The sequence below is a fragment of the Erpetoichthys calabaricus genome, chromosome 3 (assembly GCF_900747795.2).
Source record: "Erpetoichthys calabaricus chromosome 3, fErpCal1.3, whole genome shotgun sequence".
Taxonomy (NCBI): domain Eukaryota; kingdom Metazoa; phylum Chordata; class Cladistia; order Polypteriformes; family Polypteridae; genus Erpetoichthys; species Erpetoichthys calabaricus.
In genome coordinates, this window is record NC_041396.2 from 249,812,967 (window position 1) to 249,839,280 (window position 26,314).

At 37.9% G+C, this 26,314-nt stretch overlaps 1 protein-coding gene across 2 annotated transcripts in view; it reads right to left on the reverse strand.

Moving 5' to 3' along the window:
- The window catches only part of LOC114648771 (uncharacterized), a 53,001-nt gene that overhangs the window by 21,461 nt on the left and 5,226 nt on the right, over positions 1 to 26,314 (reverse strand). The window lies entirely within an intron of this gene.

The following is a 26,314-nucleotide window of genomic DNA, read 5'->3' on the forward strand; positions in this document are numbered from 1 at the left end:
ACACAAACACACTCACACATGGTAACTCATTTACAGTGGAGGGTAGTTCATGGTGGCGATAGGCAGGTGGCCCCCACAAAACACATGTGACATAACACAGGCTTGGATACAGTTACATAGAATGTACAGAATACTGAAATTCACAAACGAAAGAATTAGTAAAACATTGTCACACAAGCGCACCAGAAGATCGCCTTCAATACAAAGAACTCCCACACCAGAAGTCTGCATTCAGTTACAGAACCCACATTTGAGTATGGTCTGGTGCATCAGGAGTGAACATTTGACAGATGTAACCAGACCAATGTGATCCTTTGTATCTTTTTGTTTGTTAATTAGCTTTATTGTTTTCCTCACTACACAAGGCATACCTCTAGATGTCTTAAATCTTCTTCTGTGTTTTTCATTGTCATTACAGAAGCCAGAAATGAGAAAGCTAAAAGCAAAATTGACCAGGAATCATACTGCATGAGAGACCATAGACTAATGACCCACTCAAAATGAATGACAGGTTTAATATTAATACATATGGAAAAATGTTCTATAAATTCTATAAAATAATCTGACAAACAAGAGAAGACCATCACATTCCTCAAGCGTCTTTATCTAGCTGATAGCTGAGATGTCCCGCTATTTTATTCAGATACTTCTTAAAGGCTTTCAAGATTTTTGCTCTGACTATATATCTTGGTAATTTGTTCCAGATTCCCACACCTCTTTGTGTAAACAACTGCCCTCTTTGTGTAAAGAAGTGCTTCCTAGCTTCAGTCTTTAATGCACTTCCCTTACTTTTCACGGGAGTCCTTGATTAGGTGATTTGCTGTTTAGTCAAAAGAATTCCTGATAGCTCTATTTTATCAATGCTTTTGTGAATTATAGATCTGGTAATTAGGTTTAATTCTCTGAATCTGTCAGAGTACAACTTGTCCCTAAGTTATGAATGTACTTGGTTGCTCTCTTCTGCACAGCTTCAAGTGCTGTTATGTCTTTCTTGTAGTGTGATGACCAAAATTGCATACGACACATCAGATATGGCCTCATTACTGCATTATATTGTATTGTCTGAGCATAACTCCTTTGACTTATATTGAGTATTTTTTAAGATTTGACAAATTTGGTCATGGACATGTTTGTGAGGGTTTGTCATATGATTGTGTAATAAAACAGTGTTCACAGAACAGTCTTGCCTTGTGGCATGTACTTAATGTGTCACCATATAAATTTAGAATAATGGGCATATCGCTGTCTCAGGATACATTGCAGGTAGTCTCATATTCTTATCATTTCACCAGAAAATTGGACAAACCTGCAGGTATTTGGTATGTGAAAGATAAACCAGAATACCCAGATAAGAGCCAATGAAAAAAGAAGAACATGTAGACTCAAGGGTTAGGACTCAAACCCAGGACTGTGGACATGGGAGGCTGTTGCACTAACTGCTGTACGACCTAGAAATAAAAGTGAGACTTTAAATAAACTTTAAAAGCAGTCTGTGAGTCATGCTTAAGATGCAGGATTCAAACAAGAAAAAGCCATGACAACCCATTTTATGCAGCCTTGTACATAAAGCAAGATATCTGAACAAAGTTAACAGTTGCAGCAGGGTAATCATCAGCAGAATAATTCTCCACGCTATAAGGCTGTAAAGCAACAGACTCCTGAGCCTTGATGTCAATAATTTGTAAGAAAGCTAGAGTAGGGATCCTCAACCAATTTTTAGCATACTCGTGGCTGCACAATCTATACCTTGTTCTGTGCACACAGTGATAAATTTGAGCTGCTCGAGAGGCAAATATGGGAATAAATTCAATATTTGGATAGGTATAGATTGAGCAGTCAGTGTGTAATATTAGTTTAATTATCAGGTTTGCCATAAACACAACTAATATAGGCAATGAATAGATAAGGGGTATTGATCTAGGTATTGATCAAGGTACTGTGACATCACAATTTAATTCCATTTATTTTTATATAACATACCTCTAAGTGGATTAGTACATGGTACTGTACACCTTGTCAAATGCAAAGGAATACCGTGTCACACATGCGCTTCTGCGGGGACCACCATCCTGGCTCTGGTGAGGTAAGCAGTTCCACCCCAGTACGAGGGAGAGCTCAGTCACTAACATTGTCTTTTCTTTCCTCCCAAGGAGGACACATAACCCCACCCTGCTGCCCAGCTAAAGCTCCATCCTTACTTGGTGGCAGTAATCAACAGGATCAACTCCAGTATGTATTTACACAGGTTGCTGTACGTGAACTTTTTAAGTATCTTATGAATTCACCATGTCCAAGCAAAACATTAATAATCAATCTTTGCAATATCTCTCCCTGGATGGAGTTTGGGAGTTCTTACTGAGCCTGTATGAGTTTTTTCCTGGCTACTTTAGATTTCCTCCACTGATTATTTAGTGCCTCTATACAAAACCTATATGACTGTGCCCAACAATGGATTAGCACCATGTCTACAGATGATTCCTATTTTACTTGTCATGGGGCCAGTAAGTTTTAGGTCTATATTTTTGTACAGTTAGATATAATTCTGTTGTTTTTTGTTTTCCTTTTCAATAAAAAAGCAAATCATCTAAACTCAATTTTTAAGTTCAATTTTTAAGTGCAGATTGAAAAAGAAAGAAATGTAAACATCAAACAAAAGAAAACAAATATTCCAAGGTAAAATATCACAATCAGTTTGACCACTGAAACCCCCTTAAGCACTAGTACACATGTACAGTATCCCGACAAGAACAGTAGGACCGTGAACTATGAGAATAACAGAAAAAAACAGGAGGAGTGTGTGAAGCTGCTTTATGTGGTGGAGGTTTATTCATATTACAAATCTGAATGTCAGAAGACTGAATTACATTGTAAAAGTAAGTAAAGAATAAGATAATAAAGAGTATAAGTAAGGAGCTCAAGAATATTAAGACAGCAGCAATGTCCCTAAAGTTACACTGGTCAAAAAATACAGGTGCTGAGGAATGGAAGAAGAAGAAGCAGGTTAGAGAAATCTGAAATGTGACCATGAAGAAATATGGGGGTTATCCACTGGCAGGACCTTAAATTTAATAAATTCTGCATTTAATCCATGTCTTTTATTGTCAATCCTTTTTAACAGAATCAGTGTCTTGACATTATTCTGAGCATGCAAAAAGCAGTAAGGTTTCCCTCCTTGTTAAACAGTATAAACAAAGTCTAATGACTTTTATTAAAACAGATTCCAACACAATTATAATGCTAGTCTACAGACCACCAGGGCCATGTTCATTGTTCATGACTGAATTTAGCAACCTTCTATCTGATTTGGCTATAAATTATAATCACATAGTACTGATGGGGGATTTTAATGTACACATTGATGTGGAAACTGACACTTTTAGCAAATGTTTTACTTATTTGTTAAATTCAGTAGGATTTTGTCAGATTGTCAAAGGTCTAACTCATAATCATAAACACACATTAGATTTAATTATAACTTACAAAGTTGAAATTCAAAGTTTAAATGTTACTCCATTAAATGAAGTTATTTCCGATCACTACTTAATTACGTTTGATTTAATCCTGCCCTTGCCAACACACTCACAGATTAAAACAAAGACAGTGCGACATCTAGATTTTAATTCTGCTTCAAAATTTGTAGATACTTTGAGTAAGTCGAGTGTAATTGTGGAAAACCATTTAGATCAGTTAACATCAAATGTAAACGTGGAAAACAATTTAGATCAGCTAACCACATTATAATGTGACCTTGAGAGATGCTCTGGACACAGTGGCTCCCCTTAAAACAAAATTGATCAAAGCACATAGAAACTCTCCCTGATTTAATGAAAACACTCGAGAGTGTTGAAAACTGGAGCACAGATGGAGAACAACAGAGAGTGTTAAAAAATATAAATAAGCCTTCTTTAAAGCTCGCTCAGAATACTATTCTATAATAATAGTGCAATAATAAAAATCCTCGGGATACTGTTTAGAACAGTGGCTAAATTAACAAATGGAAATTCAGATCAACAGTGCAAAATGCCAACAGATATTAGCAGTACAGACTTTATGAACATCTTTAATGAGAAAATTAAAAAATCAGCATCACAGTAAAAACCAAATACTAGCTTAGCAGACCCTGTCTCACATTGCATTCAGCACTTTAGTAATTTTAATCCTGTAACTGAGCAGGAAGTGTTAACTTTAATTTCTAAAATGAAGCCCACTACTTGTTCCCTAGATCCAGTGCCAACAAAACTAGTAAAAAGTGCAATGGATGTTCTTGCTGCACCTATTCTAAACATTATCAGTAGTTCATTATTGCATGGCACAGTTCCTGAAGAACTAAAAGTGTCAGTCATTAAACCATTACTTAAAAAGTCAGACCTAGACCCACACATACTAAATAATTATAGGCCAATTTCAAATTTACCCTTTCTCTCTAAAATACTAGAAAAAGTAGTCGCCAGTCAGCTTCAGTCACACCTTACACATTACAATTTATTTGAGAAATTCCAATCTGGTTTCCGCACTGGTCATAGTACAGAAACAGCACTAACGCTTGTTGTAATTATGTTGTTGGACTTAAGTGTAGCATTTGACACCATTGACCATTCTGTTTTACTTCACAGGCTACTAAATGATGTTGGGCTTACAGGCACTGTGCTCGCTTGGTTTAGTTCTTATTTATCAAATCGGTTCCAGTATGTACAGAAATGTGATGACAGTACTCCATCATTATACACAGAAGTTCAATATGGTGTTCCGCAGGGCTCAGTACTGGGACCTTTACTGTTTTCACTTTACATGCATCCACTGGGATCTCTCATTAGGAAACATAATGTTAATTTTCACTCCTATGCAGATGACATTTAGATCAAATGATGTTTCTCCAATGTTGTCTTCAATTAGTTGTATTAGTAAATTAAATGAGTGGATGAATGAGAACTACTTGTCTTTAAATACAGATAAAACAGAGATGTTAATTGTTGGAGGGAATGACGCTGATCACAACAATATTTTGTCATCATTCAACTCAGTTGGAATCTCCATTACTTTCACTGAATCAGCCCGCAATCTAGGAGATATCTTTGACTCTAGCATATCATTTAAATCACATATTACAAAGTTGTCCAAATCATGTTTTTTCCATCTTAAAAATGTTAGGAAATTAAGACGCTTTCTAAATAAACAGGATTCTGAGAAATTAATTCATGCATTTATTTCTAGTAGGATTGACTACTGCAATGCGGTGTTCGCTGGATGTTTAAACTGTTCTTTATACAGCCTCCAGTTAATCCAAAATGCGGCTGCAAGAATTATTACAAGAACAAGAAAATACGAACACATAACTCCAGTTCTTAAATCATTGCACTGGCTCCCGGTTAAGTTTAGGGCAGATTTCAAAATCCTCCTGTTAACATGTAAAGCATTAAATGGCCAAGGTCTGGCTCACTTGTTTGAACTTATCATGACTTACAAACCAGAGCGCACATTAAGATCTCAAGATGCCGGTCTGCTTATGATTCTAAGGATTAATAAAATAACAGTGGGAGGTCGAGCTTTTAGTTACAGGGCCCCTAAACTGTGGAATGGTCTGCCTGCTACTATAAGAGAAGCCCCTTCGGTCTCAGCGTTTAAATCCCGGCTGAAGACTCACTACTTCAGTTTAGCATATCCTGACTAGAGCTGCTGATTAACTGTACAGACTGCATCTCTATTGCTAGTCATTAGCACTAAAACATAAGTAACATGATAGTTATAATTGGATACTAACTCTCACCTATTCTGTTTCTCTTCTCGGTACTCAAATGTGGCACTTGGTGCCACGGCCCACCTGCCAAGTTGTTTTGCCTGCCTAAGGTAAAGTCATCCCTGATGGAGGAACACAGGAATTGTGGGAAAGAGGGGTCCTTTCATCGGATTGGCTGGCCCAGCACTGTTTCAGCTGTGGAATGGCCAAATGGGGGAGGCAGCTTGATGGATGAGGTCTCCAGGACTCTAAATAAATCCAAATCATATTATGTGATATCATCTACTGTTAAATTCTGCTCCGTACTTCTAAAATTTTTATTTTTATACTGTATTGAAGATTTGTTCTGTTCTGTGTATTGTATTGTATTGTATTGTATTGTATTACCCACCTCTTTTTGACACCCACTACACGCCCAACCTACCTGGAAAGGGCCTCTCTTTGAACTGCCTTTCCCAAGGTTTCTTCCATTTTTTACCTACAAGGTTTTTTTTGGGAGTTTTTCCTGGTCTTCTTAGAGAGTCAAGGCTGGGGGGCAGTCAAGAGGCAGGGCTTGTTAAAGCCCATTGCGGCACTTCTTGTGTGATTTTGGGCTATACAAAAATAAATTGTATTGTATTGTTATGAATTTAAAGAGTTATGGAAGTTCCTGAAAACTAAAAGCTGCAACATATTTTTTTATATTGTATATCTTTAAATCTTTGAATCGAACAGATTATTTCCATATCATGTATTTTGCATGTAATTTCGTTTCCCTTTTTAAGGTCAAGCTTCTGGAGAGATTGGGTAAGAATCTAAATTTAAAATCAGACTCCAGAGATAATAAAGAGAAAGAGCTTTATTAGTTGCTCTAAATAACAGTTTCCTTTTAGCAGTTGAGGATAACATGAGATTTGAATAACAATTCTCTCCATTTGCATTTAGCGTTTCTCATTGAATTATATGTTTTGTTTTGCAAGCGATAAAATCCATGACAGGTGTAAATATTATAATTAAAATTATATGCAAACGTTTGGGCACCCTTTCTCAAAGTGTCCATTACTGTGAATAGTGAATACTGTTGAACTGATCACCAAAAGGCATGAAGTTAAAGACTACATATTTCTTTTCAGCATTTTATGCAAGATTAGTATTGTTTTTGCTTTGTACAGTTGTACAGTGAAAAAAGAAAAGCAGCACTGTGCAAATGTTTGGGCACCCCAAGATATTTGAGGTCTCAGATAACTTTTACAAAGGTCTTAGGCCTTCATTAGCTTGTTAGGGCTATAGCTTTTTCACACTCATTGTTAGGAAATCCCAGATGATTCAAATTGCAAAGCAGTATAAATTCTCTGGCTCCTCAAACCTTGTGGTAATAATCAACAGCCATGAGCTACTCTAAGCAGCTGCACTCTGAAAAATAAAATATTTGATGCTCACAAAGCAGGAGAAGGCTACAGGAAGATAGTAAAGCGTTTTCAGGCAGCAGAAGAAAACCTTTCCTCCATCCTAGCCACAAATTTCAGTGCCTGAAGTTTGCAGATCAACATCTAAACAAGCCTGATGCATTTTGGAAACAAGTCCTGTAGACTGATGAAGTCAAAATAGAACTTTTTGGCCAGAATGTGCAAAGGTGTGTTTGGAGAAAAAAGTGTGCAGAATTCCAGGAAAAGAAAACAGCTCTAAAGCATGGGGGTGGACTGATCATGCTATGGGCTTGTGTTGCAGCAAGTGGCACAGGGAACATGTCATTGGTAGAGGGAAGAATAGATTCAAATAAATACCAGAAAATTCTGGAAGCAAACATCACACCATCTGTAAAAAAGTTGAAGTTTTAAAGAGGATGGGTCCTACAATAAGATAATGATCTGAAACACACCTCAAAATCTACAATGGAATACCTCAAGAGGCACAAAATGACAATTTTTCCAGGGCCCTCACAGTCCCCCAACCTAAAATTCACTGAAAATCTATAGAGAGATTTCAAAATAGCAGTGCATGCAAGATGGCCCAAGAATTTTGTAGAATTAGAGGCCTTTTGCAAGGACGAATGGTCGAAAAAACCCCAAGTAAGAATTGTAAGACTCTTAGCTGGCTACAAAAAACATTAACAAGCTGTGATACTTGCCAAAGGGGATATTGCTAAGTACTGACCATGTTGGTTGCCCAAATTTTTACTTCAGGCCCTTTTTAGTATTTTGTACCTGTGAATGATGGAAAAAAATGTCATCTTGCTTAAGAAATATCTTTAACTTTATGCCTCTTGGTAATCAGTTCATTTTCCGTTCACTTAACTATACACAGTAACTGACATTTTAAGCAAGGGTGCACAAATTTTGCCTGTCATTGCATATCTGTATTATATTGGTAATTATGGGCCACATAACATTGTGGTGCTTTTTGCCTATTGAACTCACTGCATATTTTATATAACCTATGCAGTGAAATTTGTGGCACCACAATCTAGTTCATACACTTACTCTGTACAATAATTCTGAACTGTGCTGATTACACTTCATTACATTTCTTGTGAAATTAAAACTTTCCATTTTTGAAGAGTCAACATCATCAGTGATTGCACATGATCACTAAGTTTACAATTCTAAATGACACTCAGCATTACATACTTTCTGTGTTGTGGATGATGAAAGTACTGAAAAAAAGGATATATACCATATATCTAAACAACAAGGAAACAGAAGGGAGCTCCTCAAAATGATCTATTTTTATATTGGCATGAGTTATTCTTTTAGAGAATATGGTATACATACAATTGAGGAAAGAATGTTTAGTGAGTATAAGTAATTAATAACATATACTGTTTATTGCCAAGAGACATTTATTCAGGTCTATACCATGATAAGACAATTCTGCTTTATAGGCTTTGATGACAATGCAGAGTTGTTATTTATAGCATTTTAAAATCAATTTTGGATGATTTTTTTTTCACTGCACAACATTTTTTTTTTAAAGTCTTGCTTCCTGATTGTGACAGGTACCTACTGGGTATGCACAAATATAGTTTTGATTTTACTGCATCACATAGGAACTCTGAGAAATAGACATTTATATGTTTACTGACAATAACATATTTAGTCACGTTTATGTTTCACATAAGCTATTAAATTCAATAGAATTAAAAGTGTTTTGCTCCTGATTTTCTTTTGTATTCAATGTCTGGTGCATCACTTTGCAGTATCAAACAGTAATCAGCAAGTATTGATGGATTCCAGTTGCTGTGGTATCATTTCTCCATCGTAGCAATGTCCTGGTGAAACTTTTCACTGTGTTCGTCACTGACAGCACCAAGATTTGTAGGGAAGAAGTCCAAGTGTGAGTGGAGGAAATTAATCTTGAGTAACATGTTGCACTTCATTGTCTTGTATGCTTTGAGAAGTTTGTCTACCAGCTGAATGTAGTTTGGGGCTCTGTAATTGCCCAGAAAATTGTCAACAACGTCTTTGAAGGCTTTCCAGGCAATTTTTTCTGGCTTAACTAACAGATCTTCAAACCGCTTGTCACCCATAACACGTCTGATCTGGGGGCCAACAAAAATGCCAACTTTGATCTTGGCGTCAGTTATTCTTGGGAACATCTGTCTTAAATAATGAAAACCTTCTCCTTCCTTGTTCAGTGCTTTCACGAAATTCTTCATGAGTCCCAGTTTTATGTGAAGAGGAGGCAAAAATATCTTTGCCGGGTTAACAAGTGATTCATGTGCCACATTTTTCTGTCCTGGAACTAACTTTTTACACAGTGGCCAGTTCTGTCGAGAATAGTGCGACTCTTTGGCACAGCTGTCCCGTTCACAGATGAAACAACAGTACTTTGTATAACCGAGCTGCAGTCCTAGTAACAAAGCAACGACTTTAAGATCTCCACAGATATTCCAGTTGTTCCTGCTATACAGGACGTGCTTCAGCAACAGTTCCATATTCTCATATGTTTCTTTCATGTGTGCTGCATAGCCAACAGGTACTGAAGGGTAAACGTTGCCATTGTGTAGTAGAACAGCTTTCAGGCTTAACATTGATGAATCAACGAAGAGACACCACTCTTCCGGGTTGTCATCACAACCCAAGGCCGAGAACAATCCTTCAATGCCACAACAGAAACAGAGACTGTCGACTTGTGCAAAAAATTTGGTTATATCATGATGTTGGCCTCGAAACACAGAAATTTTCATACCTGGTGACAGCAAACACCATTCCTGCAGTCTCTAACGCAGCAGCTCGGCTTTTGCTTTTGACATACCCAAATCTCTGACCAAATAATTCAATTTGGATCAACTGATGAGCATGGTTCAAACTCCGGGTCAATTTCACTGTCAGTACCCTGCATTGCAGTTTCTTCATCTGGTTCATCTAAGGTCCAATCCTCTGGTGGTATCGGAATTGGAAGACTGTCGTCATGTGGCACTGGTCTCATTGCTGAAGGCAGATTAGGATATTCAATTGACTTCTTGTTTTTGGCAGAGAAACCAGACACATTAGTCAAACGGAAGTAACAGTTCATCACATGGTCTTTCTGTTCTCGCCATATCATCAGAACAGCAAACAGCATCGTCTTTCGAGTGCCTCTGAGCCAAGCTATCAGACTGACAGCACGTGTCGCACAGCAAATGTGAGGCACCCATTCCTTGTCTTGATCACCAATTTTGCAGCCGAAATACAGATGATAAGCTTTCTTCACAAGAGCAGTCATCCAACGTCTCTGAGGCACAAGTGTATATTCGCAACAAATACAGCAGAATGTATCGCGGCTGTTACAACATTGATGAGACATATCGCCAGACACCAAAATGTCTATAGCATCAAGCTTACTTACAGTTATATTGCTACAGATACTATACTTTACTATACTGATACTATACATACACACTGACTATCTATATTAACCAAATCGGTGTATGCAAGCCACCTTTATAACATACTGAGACAGTGTCAAGCTCGTTCAGACCTGCCCAGGCATGCCCAGGATGTCATCTTCCACAGAACAGCTTCCAACCTGGCCTGATTCCATGCATGGACATGCCAGGCTGCACAAACCATTGTTGTTAAGTGACTTAAGGGAGCGAAAATGTTTGGATACAAATATAATAAAAAATCATGACAAAACTGAAGATTTCTCTGAAACGGTACGTGATGGGTTAATTTTAATGTGATATTCATGATCAGCACTAAAATATCTATAAGAAACACCCAACAGTTTTCAAGAAGCAAAAACTTTTTTGTGCAGTGTTATCTTTACAGTGGTGTGAAAAACTATTTGCCCCCTTCCTGATTTCTTATTCTTTTGCATGTTTGTCACACAAAATGTTTCTGATCATCAAACACATTTAACCATTAGTCAAATATAACACAAGTAAACACAAAATGCAGTTTTTAAATGATGGTTTTTATTATTTAGGGAGAAAAAAAATCCAAACCTACATGGCCCTGTGTGAAAAAGTAATTGCCCCCTTGTTAAAAAATAACCTAACTGTGGTGTATCACACCTGAGTTCAATTTCCGTAGCCACCCCCAGGCCTGATTACTGCCACACCTGTTTCAATCAAGAAATCACTTAAATAGGAGCTGCCTGACACAGAGAAGTAGACCAAAAGCACCTCAAAAGCTAGACATCATGCCAAGATCCAAAGAAATTCAGGAACAAATGAGAACAGAAGTAATTGAGATCTATCAGTCTGGTAAAGGTTATAAAGCCATTTCTAAAGCTTTGGGACTCCAGCGAACCACAGTGAGAGCCATTATCCACAAATGGCAAAAACATGGAACAGTGGTGAACCTTCCCAGGAGTGGCCGGCCGACCAAAATTACCCCAAGAGCGCAGAGACGACTCATCCGAGAGGTCACAAAAGACCCCAGGACAACGTCTAAAGAACTGCAGGCCTCACTTGCCTCAATTAAGGTCAGTGTTCACGACTCCACCATAAGAAAGAGACTGGGCAAAAACGGCCTGCATGGCAGATTTCCAAGACGCAAACCACTGTTAAGCAAAAAGAACATTAGGGCTCGTCTCAATTTTGCTAAGAAACATCTCAATGATTGCCAAGACTTTTGGGAAAATACCTTGTGGACTGATGAGACAAAAGTTGAACTTTTTGGAAGGCAAATGTCCCGTTACATCTGGCGTAAAAGGAACACAGCATTTCAGAAAAAGAACATCATACCAACAGTAAAATATGGTGGTGGTAGTGTGATGGTCTGGGGTTGTTTTGCTGCTTCAGGACCTGGAAGGCTTGCTGTGATAGATGGAACCATGAATTCTACTGTCTACCAAAAAATCCTGAAGGAGAATGTCCGGCCATCTGTTCGTCAACTCAAGCTGAAGCGATCTTGGGTGCTGCAACAGGACAATGACCCAAAACACACCAGCAAATCCACCTCTGAATGGCTGAAGAAAAACAAAATGAAGACTTTGGAGTGGCCTAGTCAAAGTCCTGACCTGAATCCAATTGAGATGCTATGGCATGACCTTAAAAAAGCGGTTCATGCTAGAAAACCCTCAAATAAAGCTGAATTACAACAATTTTGCAAAGATGAGTGGGCCAAAATTCCTCCAGAGCGCTGTAATAGACTCATTGCAAGTTATCGCAAACGCTTGATTGCAGTTATTGCTGCTAAGGGTGGCCCAACCAGTTATTAGGTTCAGGGGGCAATTACTTTTTCACACAGGGCCATGTAGGTTTGGATTTTTTTTTCTCCCTAAATAATAAAAACCACCATTTACAAACTGCATTTTGTGTTTACTTGTGTTATATTTGACTAATGGTTAAATGTGTTTGATGATCAGAAACATTTTGTGTGACAAAGATGCAAAAGAATAAGAAATCAGGAAGGGGGCAAATAGTTTTTCACACCACTGTATAATATTAACAAATGCTGATTCTAATGTTCTGAGTCCTGAAGATATCTCTGTAGATCTCCCAACACCTCACTCCTAATGGCTATAGATGCTTTCCACAGTTCCTGTAAAAAATGGAAAAGCTGTTACCAAGTGGGAGTTTGATACATGGCTGAAATGTTAAGGCTGATAACATGGTATTTTTCATTTGCGTATTTGTCACCACATGGTCGTGTCCCACACTCTTTTGACATGTCACTATTTCATAAGCTGTGTGCTTAATTGTTTAATGATTTATTGTGGAAATAATATTTTTTCTTTTTTTCTGAATTACACTTCATTTGATCATTCTTGACAATAATGTAATTGTACATTATACAGACTTTGAGAAAATGTTGAAAACTGAGCAATCTCAAGCCATGATAATGGATTCAAGAGATGAAATCAATCTGACAGGTACTTTCACCTTTACCTACACATAAATGGTCTACACTTAAATTTGGACAGCAGCAAATGAATTCAAGTATTCATTTGAAAAAACACTTTTCATACTACATAACATTTCCTGCAGTGCTGGCACATTATGACCAGAGGACAGTCTGTGTTCACAATTAAGTGCTTAGTGGCAGTGCTGTCCTGTTCACAGTTTTCTAGCTTTGAAGTTTATTGTGTGTGCAAAAAAGAACATCCTGAAATGTTGACATTACAGTTTGTAACTCTCGTGCTCTGAATAATTTCCTCTGTCCTACAAATCAAGAGAACAACAGTCTATAAGAATGTCTGTAAAAAACGTTTGGGATAGTTCAGCCAGGTTTTCTGGGTAATCCAGTACACCTGTCCATCTCCTCTATTTCTGTGTCACCAATGTTTTTCTCTATATGCTTGCATTGTAATCTTGTGCTTTTCAAAGAACTCCAGATAGTAAATCCTTGGCTTTTTGAACTCTGATAAGATAAGTTACTCTAAGCAAACAGTACTGTATGTACGGATTTGCAATTTGAAGATGATCTTTCATGTACCCATATACCAAGCTGGACTCCAAGAGTTTCTTGCTGAAATAAATTCTTTACTTGAAAAGTGTTGAGGTAAAATGTTTTTAAAACTGACAAAATGGTAAGTGCTGCTACTTCACATCTGTATTGAACTTGCTCCTGGTCACTGTCTATGTAGAGTTTGCACATTTTCCTTGTAACTGTATGAATTTTTTATGGGTAGTATGGATATTCTCACTTGTCCCACATCTCAAACACATATGGGTAGAGCTGACTAATGCTAATGCTATAAATTGGCTACATGTGGATGTCTACCTTCAGACATACTTTGATACCTTCCTGGATTAGCTCAAGTTTTTTATTATCCTATCATAGAATATTCAGGTTTTGATTCTTAGTTAACGAAGGAGCAAGTAGTTAGACATTATGATACTTTCCTAACAGTCTTTTCTTTTGTATGAAGGTAAGGATGTTGATGCCTTTATGCATACGAGTTTTCAGCAGCTCACACAGAAGATGAGCCTACAACTGCTCAAACAAAGGCTTGGGAACTGAAACCAAGTCTTTCTGTATTTCTCATGCATGATATCTGAACTAACTTTTAAATCAAGTCAATAAACTGTGATATGAAGTGTGAAAGGTCCTATAAACATTCATAATGGTTAGCTGAAAAATGAAATGAAATGCTTTTAATTGGTGCACAGAGGATATAGCACTGCCATTCATATGGTGCACTGTGCTAGCTTTCATTCCCACCATGTTGTAACCAGAGTTCAATCCCCTTTATACCTGTTTTCATCTCGATTATCTTTCTGTGTATATAGTGACTAAAAGAGTGACCGCTCTTGGCTTACCTAAAGAGTCTCAACATTACAACATACATCTTTTCTGCTGGTAGCTATTTTGCTAATGCAATTTCTACTAAAGCTGATACAGTTTCTGCACATAACCAGCAGTTTTTTATTTTGTGCCAGACAAAATCAGTATCAAATGTATTTTTTTTAAATTATGATTGAAAGTAAAGTTGCTAAGCAGCACATGTTTCGAAAACTGTAACCTCTCACATTTAAGGGATGTTCCCTCATATTTTTGATGACACTTTTAATGAATAGGACTATTTTCAACAGGATTTTATCTTTAAGAGTGCAGCGGTTTGAGCTGAAAACCCGCTGCCAAGGACATAGGCTACTGATTCCATTCTTACTCCAATAGTGTGCATTAACAAACTCAGAAAAACTCACTTTCAACATGAGCTTTACTGCAAATAAGCATATTTAATTATGCCAGACGTGGGTTGAATTTCAAATCACTTGCTTTCTAAGATATTGATGTCTTTTTTCATATTTCCTTAAAAGCAGTTAATTAGCAAGGTACAGAACTAAATGCAAACATATACAGATGCCTGAAATACTCAGACATTTGCCTTGTTACTATTCCAAAATACTTGCTAAGTAACTCTTATAATAATAATAATACATTTTATTTATATAGCACCTTTCCCATGCTCAAGGCACTTACAGAATATAATAAAGAACGGCAGCGTATACAGTATATAGCATTGTACAAACCAGATAAATAAATAAAGAAGATTAAGACAGTAAATTCTGAAAAAAAACAGCCAACATAATTGATGGTCTAGCACACACACATACAGGTTACATTGGCATCTTGACAGAGAAGTAAACTGAGAGAAAGGTAATAAAGTCAAATAGAGCTAAAAGCCTTCCTGAACAGATGAGTTTTGAGTTGTTTTTTAAAAGAATTCATGGAGTCAGCTGACCTGATTAATTTTGGTAGGTCATTCCAGAGTCTGGGCGCTATACAGCTGAAGGCCCTGTCACCCATAGAGTGTAGATTAGTGAGGGGCACAACAAGATTACCAGAATCAGAGGACCTTAGTGGGCGGGCAGGCACATAGTGATGGAGAAGGTCACTGATGTAGTTTGGTGCGAGGTTATTTAAAGCTTTGTAGGTTATTAGTAGGATTTTATATTCGATTCTGTAGGACACAGGGAGCCAGTGAAGACGGAGCAGGATGGGTGTGATGTGCTCGCTGCTGCTGGTTCGAGTAAGGACTCTTGCAGCTGAGTTTTGAATAAGCTGGAGCTGTGATATAAGATTAGAAGGGGCACCTGCCAGTAGGGAATTACAATAATCGATGCGGGATGTGATAAAAGCATGGACAAGTTTCTCAGCATTAGAGAAGGAGAGGAAGGAGCGAACACGGAATATGTTACGGAGGTGAAAGTAAGAAAGTTTCTTAATGTGATTTATGTGGGTGGAATAAGTGAGGGAGGAATCAAAAATGACACCAAGATTTTTTACAGTAGAGGCAGGTCTGATGAGATCACTGCCAAGATGGACTGGGAAGGAGCTCATTTTATTAAGTTGCATTTTAGTCCCAATTTGCAGGAGTTCAGTTTTATTGCAATTTAATTTTAAAGAGTTCTGCTCCATCCAGGTTTAATTTCACTAAGGCAGGTTGTGAGCTGAGAAAGCTCTGATGAAGTTCCACTTTTAACATTGAAGTAGAGCTGGGTATCATCTGCATAAAAATGATAACCCAATCCATAACTATGGATAATATGGCCAAGGGGAAGCATATAAATACAGAAAAGCAGAGGACCAAGGACAGAACCCTGAGGGACTCCTTGTGTGACTGGCACGGAGTTGGATCTGCTGTTGCCAAGACTAACAAACTCTTGCCTATCAGTCAGATAGGACTTGAACCACTGGAGGGCAGTGCCAGAGATACCCAGCATGTTCTCCATTCTGGACAGTAGGATGTCATGTCTGACTGTGTCAAATGCTGCACTGAGGTCTAACAGAATTAATATGCTAGTTTGTCCAGAGTCTGCTGCCATAAGCAAATCATTGGTTACCCGTAGCAGAGCAGTTTCACAGCTGTGCCACACCCTGAATCCAGACTGAAAGGGTTCCATCAAATTATTAGAGGTTAGGTAATTGGTGAGTTGGGAAGCTACAACACGCTCAAAAACTTTTGACAGGAAAGGTAAGTGGGAAATAGGCCGGAAATTGTTAAGATTGTCAGCATCAAGGCCAGCCTTTTTTAACATTGGGGTTACAGAAGCAATTTTAAAAGTGAGCGGTACAGAGCCAGTGTCAAGGGATGAGTTTATTATTGTTGTAACAGTCGGGATTATGGCATGAAGGCAGGATTTAAGTAGTGTGGTGGGGATGGGGTCCAGTACACAAGTAGTCGGCCTTATCTTACAAAGCAGGTTATTAACAAACGCAGAAGTGACTGGTGAGAACTTAGAGAAGGAGCTGGATGGAGTGGGAAAACAGGGAGAGATATAAACAGATGATGTATTTATGTTAGTTGAATTATTTAGATCTTTAATTTTGTTACGGAAAAAGTGGAGGAATTCCTCACAGACTTCAGTAGAAGAGGTAGTTGGACCAGATGCGGGTTCGAGTAGTTTATTAACTACAGAGAACAAAACCCTTGGGGTATCATGGCCACTTTCTATTATTCTGCCATAATGGGTGTTCTTGGCAGAAGTTAGTGCTTCTCTGTAAGCTCTTTGGTGGTCAGAGAAAGCCTAGATGTGCACGGTGAGGCCAGTCTTACGTGACATTCTCTCAAGGCGTCGGCCAGCTGCTTTCACAGATCGCAATTCTGAGTTATACCAAGGAGCTGAGCGCTTAAAGGAAACCTCCTTATGTTTTAAAGGAGCTGTTTTATCTAATGCTGAGTGAAGGGCTGAGTTATAGTGGTCAACAAGACTATCTAGTGTTGGTGGAATAGGTGCAGACAGTAAAAGATCAGAAATGGATCCAGAAAGAACAGAGGGACAGATATTTTTAAGATTTCTGTAAGAAATTTGTTGTTTACAGGTAAGAGGTGGGATAGGTAATGAGACAGTGAAAAATACTGCTTTATGGTCAGAGAGTCCCAAATCAGTGCTGTAAATGTTGGCAACAGATAGTCCAGAAGTGCAGATCAGGTCCAATATATGACCGCCAGAATGGGTTGGAAAATCAACATGTTGTGTCAAGTCAAAACAGTCCAGTAAGGACAGGAATTCATTTCTCAGTTTAGATGTGGGGGTGTCAATATGGATGTTGAAATCACCAAGAAGCATAATTCTCTGAGAGTAAGAGCTTAGGTGGGTCAAAAGTTCAATCAGATCGGATAAGAAGGATGCATTGTATTTTGGGGGACGATAGAGAACAATGAGTGAGACAGGACCTGATTCCGTTATTAGTTTAAGAGCCAGGCACTCAAAAGACAATGGACAGTCAATCGGGATTCTTTTAATGTTTAAGTCTTCTCTGATAATTACTGCCAGCCCGCCGCCTTGTCTTGAGCTGCGAGGCTCTGAGTGGAAAGTGAAACCAATTGGAGTCACCTCTGTGAGAGACGCAAATTCATTTGGTTTTTGCCAAATCTCCGTTAAACACAGAATATCAAGTTTGGTGTCAGTGATGAGTTCTGACAGCACCAATGCTTTGCCATTAAGAGACCTCAAGTTAAACAGTGCAATATTACATAATGAGGCTTCTTTCTGCACAGAGCCGCAATCAGGGTTTATTTCCACATAATGCAAATTTGGCACACCGACAATTCTATTTCCAGGGTCAAGAGAAGGATGGCGTATTCCTGAGCAAATGCTGCCGGTGGTCTTTTCATTCGCAGCCCGGTGGTGGCGGCGACCTGACCCGCAATGTATATATTTCGGGCGCTGCAAAATACCGGCGTCCTTTAGGATGTTGCAGTCAGACCATTTGCTCTGGACAAACTGTTTAATAAGAAGGAGTTTGTCATGAGAGTATTTTAGCATGATACTGGGCAATACTTATCTGAATAGCAGTGGAGAAGCAGCACAGCACAGCGGAACCGGTAGGACAGGCGGGTGTGGTAGAGTAGGTGAGCGGCGATAGCAAAGCAGCAGAAAGCATAGCATGAGGCATTTAGCTTTGAATCTCTATCAGTGTTCACGTTCATATTGCTTACCATTTTTATTATTTATACCTCATCCATCTATCTTCTATGCTGATTATCCATTTTGGGTTTGAATCAGTAACATGTTGGAAATGGCACGTACACCACAAATACTGAATTTTAAGGGGCCTTATTAAGAGTCAATAATTAACCTAACTGGTATGTCTTTAGGATGTGGGAGTAAAGCTAGAATACCTGAAGAAAAGTCAGCCGAGAGAACAGAAGAAAATGCTGACTCAATATAGACTCTGCCCAGGTCAGAAATCAATCCTTAGACTAAGAAATGACTAAGAAATGTAGCATTCTTCACCTACATCTGCAACCATTGACTCTTGTGTGCTACTGAGTTGATTGTGATTCTGCTATATGTGATGCCATTCTGCCAGTCAGTTCATTTTGATTTATGTTTAATTCAAACTGCTCTTCAAAGTTTGTTTGTTATGGAGTTCTACAAGCAATACTCTACATAAAATTGTTCATAAAAAACTTATCAATAGATTGAAATGACATCCCTTCATTTATGAATAAATATTGTTGACCATAAACTGGAGTGTTATAAGTGCATTCTTAAAAATTAAGGTACCAGAGTGGTTCTTCAGAGCAATGCTATTAAACACCCATGAATATGAAGCTTCCAGAAAAAATATTTATTTATTTAGATTATTAACAGTCTCCAAAGAGTGAATAACCATGAACAGATGGTAACAGATTTGTGAAATACCAAAGAGTCATGATTTTTAAAAGACTCTTGTTGTATATGTCCAATAACACAAGCTAAGTCCAGGTTTTCTTAATCTGTTAGTGTCCTGTAGCAACACATACAGTTAAGATTTTGTTTTTGCTGTTTTTTTTTTTCTACATATCAGGACGTTTTCCAAAGCACAAAGAACCAGCTTTATATGCAAAGAATCCCAGAATAAAATGGTGCTTAGTCAAGCAATTGCTTGGAAGAACCATCCAACCTAGTAAAGAACCATAAAGTGCCATTAAAGAACCATTGTTTTTAAAAGTGTGTGTGGGGGTGTTTCTACACTGTATACTCCTTCTAGCATTGGTTTCTGCTTTGTGTAAAGTATTGCCAAAAAAATACTAGGGCTCCTTAAAACTTAATGGAAAAAGCCAAAGCACCTGGAATTGCCAGGTATATTTTTATAATAGACAAAGGAATCTTGTAATTTATTTTTTAAATCTTTCATGATTGTTGGATTAAATACTGGTGTCCCATTTGTCATTTACAGTATCTCTCTATCAATTTCTTCACTCTCCTGATTCGATAATTTGTTCTTTTGTGTGTGATTGGATTCCATAATTACAGCAACTCCTTGCCGGGCTGTAATCATAAACACTGCTTCTTTGTCGTTCCAGGTTTAGTGTGGTTTCACAAATAGATTTTTAATCTCAGATTAATAAACTGGATGGCTGGTTGAATTACTGAATGGTTAATATGGCATGTAAACTGGGAAAACTACCACTCTTTTGTGTCATGCCCTCTATTGAATGGCTATTAATGATGAAACCTTTGAAACTCTATAAACTCTTTAAGTTAAGTTGGGTTCCGTGTAATATACATGCAAAATTTAATGAACTTCCTCTCAGCTCTTTGTAGTAATGATTGTTTATTTATAGATAGATAGATAGATAGATAGATAGATAGATAGATAGATAGATAGATAGATAGATAGATAGATAGATAGATAGATAGATAGATAGATAGATAGATAGATAGATAGATAGATAGATAGATAGATAGATAGATAGATAGATACTTTATTAATCCCAAGGGGAAATTCACATACTCCAGCAGCAGCATACTGATAAAGAACAATATTAAATCAATGAGTGATAACAATGCCAATAACAATGCAGGTATACAGACAGACAATATCTTTGTATAATTTTAACGTTTACCCCCCGGGTGGAATTGAAGAGTCGCATAGTGTGGGGGAGGAACGATCTCCTCAGTCTGTCAGTGGAGCAGGACAGTGACAGCAGTCTGTCGCTGAAGCTGCTCCTCTGTCTGGAGATGATTCTGTTCAGTGGATGCAGTGGATTCTCCATGATTGACAGGAGCCTGCTCAGTGCCTGTCACTTTGCCACAGATGTCAAACTGTCCAGCTCCGTGCCTACAATAGAGCCTGCCTTCCTCACCAGTTTGTCCAGGCGTGAGGCGTCCCTCTTCTTTATGCTGCTTCCCCAGCACACCACTGCGTAGAAGAGGGCACTCACCACAACCATCTGATACAACATCTACAGCATCTTATTGCAGATGTTGAAGGACGCCAGTCTTCTAAGGAAGTATAGTGAAGAATGCTACATATATATATTTATATGTTGGTCATCCCTTTATGACTCCTAAATTAAATTCTTGAAACTCCATCATGCCTATATTTTAAATTGTATGAACAATAATGTAAATATAAAATTGTGTGAAAGTAGACACCCACCACCCTACTATTGTTTCTGTTAACTAACTGATACAGAATGTAGTCCTCATTGTAAGTTAGGCCACACCAAAACAATAGGCCAAATTCATTAGCATTGGTTGAATTGATTTTGAAATAATAATACAGTTTTGTTTTTGTGTGCTAACCCCTTAATCAACCCTGTTTTTGACAAATTATTGAAAGGCCTTAAAGTTTAGATTTTAAGCTGTATCAAAAGTAATATGCAGGTAAACGTTCATGAAGTGCGGCTCAAACATTTAGAACTGATATCTTTTTTGTGCCCTCATTCCACCACCCAACCAACCTTCGTTTGAACTTTTTGAAACACCACAGAGCCTGTATTTTGAGTTAACTTCAGCTTTATTACACAAGCAAAATTCATTTAAGATTGATTTAGTTATTTTGGAATAATTCACAGTTTTAAGGATAGGTCAATTACAACCCTTCCTCTCAAATGAAATGTTTGAAACACCTGTATTTTAAGATAAATAAATAAATAAATAAATAAATAAATAAGCTTTAGAAAATTAATGGCTTTTTACTATAACTACTATCACTGAGAAAATGGAAATGATATACTGTAAGCTTTGTAAAGTGCTTTAAAGGTGTTGTATACAGTGGTGTGAAAAACTATTTGCCCCCTTCCTGATTTCTTATTCTTTTGCATGTTTGTCACACAAAATGTTTCTGATCATCAAACACATTTAACCATTAGTCAAATATAACACAAGTAAACACAAAATGCAGTTTTTAAATGATGGTTTTTATTATTTAGGGAGAAAAAAAAATCCAAACCTACATGGCCCTGTGTGAAAAAGTAATTGCCCCCTTGTTAAAAAATAGCCTAACTGTGGTGTATCACACCTGAGTTCAATTTCCGTAGCCACCCCCAGGCCTGATTACTGCCACACCTGTTTCAATCAAGAAATCACTTAAATAGGAGCTGCCTGACACAGAGAAGTAGACCAAAAGCACCTCAAAAGCTAGACATCATGCCAAGATCCAAAGAAATTCAGGAACAAATGAGAACAGAAGTAATTGAGATCTATCAGTCTGGTAAAGGTTATAAAGCCATTTCTAAAGCTTTGGGACTCCAGCGAACCACAGTGAGAGCCATTATCCACAAATGGCAAAAACATGGAACAGTGGTGAACCTTCCCAGGAGTGGCCGGCCGACCAAAATTACCCCAAGAGCGCAGAGACGACTCATCCGAGAGGTCACAAAAGACCCCAGGACAACGTCTAAAGAACTGCAGGCCTCACTTGCCTCAATTAAGGTCAGTGTTCACGACTCCACCATAAGAAAGAGACTGGGCAAAAACGGCCTGCATGGCAGATTTCCAAGACGCAAACCACTGTTAAGCAAAAAGAACATTAGGGCTCGTCTCAATTTTGCTAAGAAACATCTCAATGATTGCCAAGACTTTTGGGAAAATACCTTGTGGACTGATGAGACAAAAGTTGAACTTTTTGGAAGGCAAATGTCCCGTTACATCTGGCGTAAAAGGAACACAGCATTTCAGAAAAAGAACATCATACCAACAGTAAAATATGGTGGTGGTAGTGTGATGGTCTGGGGTTGTTTTGCTGCTTCAGGACCTGGAAGGCTTGCTGTGATAGATGGAACCATGAATTCTACTGTCTACCAAAAAATCCTGAAGGAGAATGTCCGGCCATCTGTTCGTCAACTCAAGCTGAAGCGATCTTGGGTGCTGCAACAGGACAATGACCCAAAACACACCAGCAAATCCACCTCTGAATGGCTGAAGAAAAACAAAATGAAGACTTTGGAGTGGCCTAGTCAAAGTCCTGACCTGAATCCAATTGAGATGCTATGGCATGACCTTAAAAAGGCGGTTCATGCTAGAAAACCCTCAAATAAAGCTGAATTACAACAATTTTGCAAAGATGAGTGGGCCAAAATTCCTCCAGAGCGCTGTAAAAGACTCATTGCAAGTTATCGCAAACGCTTGATTGCAGTTATTGCTGCTAAGGGTGGCCCAACCAGTTATTAGGTTCAGGGGGCAATTACTTTTTCACACAGGGCCATGTAGGTTTGGATTTTTTTTTCTCCCTAAATAATAAAAACCACCATTTACAAACTGCATTTTGTGTTTACTTGTGTTATATTTGACTAATGGTTAAATGTGTTTGATGATCAGAAACATTTTGTGTGACAAACATGCAAAAGAATAAGAAATCAGGAAGGGGGCAAATAGTTTTTCACACCACTGTATATTAGGAATTAGTTTCCCACTTTATGAATATATCATTCATCCCTGGAATTAGTTTCTCACTTTTTGAATATATCATTCATCCCTTTATTGATGCACATTACTTTGACTTATGGATCAAAATTGGTTTCTGCCTTGTGTGCAAGGTCGCTAAGAATGGCTCTGGCTCTAACATGTCATAAAAAAGAAATTTGAGAAAATAGATGGATAAGTGACTACTATTACCACTATTAAATTTGCTACATAAAGTAAAGATGAGCTGATTTGTCATTTGATTAAAATACCATCCATGCTTCAAATAATTCATGGTATGCAGATCTGTGTCTCTGAATTGATCTGCTATTAGTTTGTGTGGGTGGATGTACCTCATGACAGACCATGGTTGCATATCTGGTTGGTTTCAGTGTTGCAGTTAATGTTATCTCCTTGTCAGTCAGCAGAGAAAAAATGTTCAGAAAATTAATGGATGGGCCAGTAGACTTTAATACTACAATTACTATCTACTATGGAATTTTATTTGCATTGTAAACTGTCGTATTATGCTGGTTAGTTTTTTTTGATGTTTCATATTTCGTAAAATAAAAAATAAGACAATAAATTTGGGAGTCATGTTTTACAATTTAAAACAGTCAAAGGAGATACACCTCAAAATATGACCATATGTCCCATTAAATTTTAAATCCACTGCTATGCATATGTATATGTATATGTGTGTGTGTGTGTGTGTGCGTGCGTGTGTGTGTGTGTGGGTGTGGGTGTGTGTCTGTGTGTGGGTGTGGGTGTGTATGTGTGATTAATTTTGGTCAACCAACTTTTTCTACTTCATAGACTGAGAAGTTTATCCTGCGGAAGACCGAGTTTTCAAAGAAAAAATACATTTCAGGATATTGGAGGAATTCTGTATATTCGGCGTACATAGCTCTGAATACATTAATATCTGAGCTTAGCAAGGTTGAGTGGAGTTCAGAGAGTTTTCGCATAGACTTTGTGGCAGTTCTCCGGTTATTCTGGAATTCAATAGCAAAACCACCCCCACCCCCCACTACCCCCCCTACCCCCATCCAAAAAAGGCTCCAATACATTTACTGCATTCTACATTAGTAGTGGCACAAGAAACAGAAGTGGAAGTTGCAGGTCAGGTTTGGTCATCTTGCTGTGACATTACTATAGCTGTTATTACACTGCATTTTAAATAAACGGCAATAAGATAATGCTGCACTCCGCAAATATAAAATTGATAAATATGATGGTGATAACGTGTTTGTTTTAGGAAAACGTAACACAGATTAATCAGATGGCTTACGTAAAATGTAAGTCAGTGACAGCGAAATACTTTGTATCGAGTCTTTCTTTAGGTCAAGAGAGCACTCCAATCTGAGTAATACAGAAATATTACACCTACCCACAACTCCAACGGCTACTTGCTACACGTGTGGAAGACCCGCAGATAGCCTGTGACTGTGCTATACATCTGGCTACACACAACAGGCCACGCCCCCAAAGTGACATCACGCAACGCGAAGACGAACAGCGAGACAGTCTCTAAGCTAAATTGGATTGTAACCCTCATTAGCTACAACCAGATCTTCGTGTGTGTATGGAATATTTACAGGGAGGGCGATACTGTACATGGAATTCTATTAATAGCTTTCGGGATTTGAGTTGGTGTCCGTCTCAGAAGAACATATTGTATTTAAGGCACGTATTGACAACCTGTGTTGCACTAATAAATAAATAAATAAGCTTTAGAAAATTGATGGCTTTTTACTATAACTACTATCACTGAGAAAATGGAAATGATATACTGTAAGCTTTGTAAAGTGCTTTAAAGGTGTTATGTATATTAGGAATTAGTTTCCCACTTTATGAATATATCATTCATCCCTGGAACTAGTTTCTCACTCTTTGAATATATCATTCATCCCTTTATTAATGCACATTACTTTGACTTGTGAATCAAAATTGGTTTCTGCCTTGTGTGCAAGGTCGCTAAGAATGGCTCTGGCTCTAACATGTCATAAAAAAGAAATTTGAGAAAATAGATGGATAAGTGAGTACTATTACCACTATTAAATTTGCTACATAAAGTAAAGATGAGCTGATTTGTCATTTGATTAAAATACCATCCATGCTTCAAATAATTCATGGTATGCAGATCTGTGTCTCTGAATTGATCTGCTATTAGTTTGTGTGGGTGGATGTACCTCATGACAGACCATGGTCGCATATCTGGTTGGTTTCAGTGTTGCAGTTAATGTTATCTCCTTGTCAGTCAACAGAGAAAAAATGTTCAGAAAATGAATGGATGGGCCAGTAGACTTTAATACTACAATTACTATCTACTATGGAATTTTATTTGCATTGTAAACTGTCATATTATGCTGGTTAGTATTTTTTGATGTTTCATATTTCGTAAAATAAAAAATAAGACAATAAATTTGGGAGTCATGTTTTACAATTTAAAACAGTCAAAGGAGATACACCTCAAAATATGACCATATGTCCTATTAAATTTTAAATCCACTGCTATGCATATGTATATGTATATGTGTGTGTGTGTGTGTGCGTGCGTGTGTGTGCGTGGGTGTGGGTGTGTGTCTGTGTGTGGGTGTGTATGTGTGTTTAATTTTGGTCAACCAACTTTTTCTACTTCATAGACTGAGAAGTTTATCCTGTGGAAGACCGAGTTTTCAAAGAAAAAATACATTTCAGGATATTGGAGGAATTCTGTATATTCGGCGTACATAGCTCTGAATACATTAATATCTGAGTTTAGCAAGGTTGAGTGGAGTTCAGAGAGTTTTCGCATAGACTTTGTGGCAGTTCTCCGGTTATTCTGGAATTCAATAGCAAAACCACCCCCACCCCCCCCCCCCCCCCCCCCCCCCATCCAAAAAAGGCTCCAATACATTTCCTGCATTCTACATTACTAGTGGCACAAGAAACAGAAGTGGAAGTTGCAGGTCAGGTTTGGTCATCTTGCTGTGACATTACTATAGCTGTAATTACACTGCATTTTAAATAAACGGCAATAAGATAATGCTGCACTCCGCATATATAAAATTGATAAATATGATGGTGATAATGTGTTTGTTTTAGGAAAATGTAACACAGAT